The following is a 2,500-nucleotide window of genomic DNA, read 5'->3' on the forward strand; positions in this document are numbered from 1 at the left end:
CCAGCCGGCTGTAGCGCGTGCGCCCACGCACCGCCGCGGCCAGCACGCCGGGAGGCGCCCCCTCACCGGCCGGGGACGGTCCCACCCAGCCACCGCCGCGTATCGCTTCACACCCCAGATGCCGTTCAGTTTCGTCGGCATGGTGGGTATCGCTGGAACAACCGGTTCGTACCTCAACCTATCGTCGCCATCACCGATTCACCCCTAGCGAGAACAACCGCACCACAACAGGTTACCATTTGTTCATTTTGCGTAACTTCACCTAGAAACGCAGGCGTCCATCGCCATTTGCAACTTCAACGATTATTGCATGCCTGTGTCAGGTGTCACGCCACACTACGTCTGCCCACATACACGCAACAAAATGTGCACGCCTAGACAATACGTGGAAGGTGGCCCCCGTACGTATGCGATGTCCATTGCTCGAACGACTGTCAACCGGCCTCTGTAGCATGTCGCAGATATGGAACGCGGTGCACCATGCCATCACGGTGTGTGAGGAGAGACGACTAGGTCCGAATACATCAACAGACAGCTCATGCTGATCGCCATCCACGGCGTCCGTTCCTCCCACACGTCTCTATGGCGTACCACACTGCAATCCAGCTCTCATAGGGAGACGACACGTAGCTGCGTGCACAATATTTGCACTGTATGGTCCGCCGTTTTTGGTGCGCAGTCGTTGTACGGTCACACATGTGCCACGATGTATCATTCGGTACATAAGGACGAATGTGCAGTACAGATTGTGGGTTTACGCGTACGACATTAGCGGACGGTTGACACAGGCCGCGACCACAACGTAGCCTGAGTACGTCGCATGCGAAGGCATTGAACATGCAAACTTCTCACCAACCAGCTTGCGAAGGCAGGGGGGGCAAGGTGGGGACGTGGGGAGGGGCGGCATGTACGTCCTGCTGCCATCCACATTACAGTGTACAGCAGGAGCATGTGGGAAAGTCAGCAAGACTTGCAAGGTGTTTAACATGAAGCGATACACAGGGGAGCGGGCAGTGCGAGTAGCGAACTATATTGCGAGGGTTGCGGGTGGGCAACACTACACTAATTGAACGAGTCGTATAACAATTACAGAGCAGGTTTAGGCGACAACATGGGTTACGTTAGGGGACAACGTGGGTTACGTAGGGGACAACGTGGGTTACTTTAGGGACAACGTTGGGTTAGGTTAAGGGCACAACGTGGGTTAGGTTAAGCACAACGTGGGTTAGGTTAAGGCACAACGTGGTTAGGTTAAGGCACAACGTGGGTTAGGTTAAGGCACAACGTGGGTTAGGTTAAGGCACAACGTGGGTTAGGTTAAGGCACAACGTGGGTTAGGTTAAGGCACAACATGGGTTAGGTTAAGGCACAACATGGGTTAGGTTAAGGCACAACATGGGTTAGGTTAAGGCACAACGTGGGTTAGGTTAAGGCACAACGTGGGTTAGGTTAAGGCACAACGTGGGGTTAGGTTAAGGCACAACATGGGTTAGGTTAAGGCACAACATGGGTTAGGTTAAGGCACAACATGGGTTAGGTTAAGGCACAACATGGGTTAGGTTAAGGCACAACCATGGGTTAGGTTAAGGCACAACACATGGGTTAGGTTAAAGGCACAACATGGGTTAGGTTAAGGCACAACGTGGGTTAGGTTAAGGCACAACGTGGGTTAGGTTAAGGCACAACGTGGGTTAGGTTAAGGCACAACGTGGGTTAGGTTAAGGCACAACATGGGTTAGGTTAAGGCACAACATGGTTAGGTTAAGCACAACATGGGTTAGGTTAAGGCACAACATGGGTTAGGTTAAGGCACAACATGGGTTAGGTTAAGGCACAACATGGGTTAGGTTAAGGTACAACATGGGTTAGGTTAAGGTACAACATGGGTTAGGTTAAGGTACAGAACAGGGTTAGGTTAAGGTACAACATGGGTTAGGGTTAAGGTACAACATGGGTTAGGTTAAGGTACAACATGGGTTAGGATAAGGTACAACATGGGTTAGGTTAAGGTACAACATGGGTTAGGTTAAGGTACAACATGGGTTAGGTTAAGGTACAACATAGGTTAGGTTAAGTTACAACATAGGTTAGGTTAAGGTACAACATAGGTTAGGTTAAGGTACAACATAGGGTTAGGTTTAAGGTACAACATAAGGTTAGGTTAAGGTACAACATAGGTTAGGTTAAGGTACAACATAGGTTAGGTTAAGGTACAACATAGGTTAGGTTAAGGTACAACATAGGTTAGGTTAAGGTACAACATAGGTTAGTTAAGGTACAACATAGGTTAGGTTAGGTTAGGTTAGGTTACACGTTGTTGTAAGGAAAGGTGTAGGGGGTGGGGGGGGCGTGGGCGGCAGGTTCGTTGATAGTGATTATAGTAAGTGAATGCTTGTGACATGATCAGATTTGTCACGTCAGGATGCACCTTTGGCTTATTAGAGGCGCGCTCCAATTCTATGCTTGTGTGAGACCTGTGTCTTTGACTCATGTCATTGTT

The sequence above is a fragment of the Schistocerca piceifrons genome, unplaced genomic scaffold (assembly GCF_021461385.2).
Source record: "Schistocerca piceifrons isolate TAMUIC-IGC-003096 unplaced genomic scaffold, iqSchPice1.1 HiC_scaffold_936, whole genome shotgun sequence".
Taxonomy (NCBI): domain Eukaryota; kingdom Metazoa; phylum Arthropoda; class Insecta; order Orthoptera; family Acrididae; genus Schistocerca; species Schistocerca piceifrons.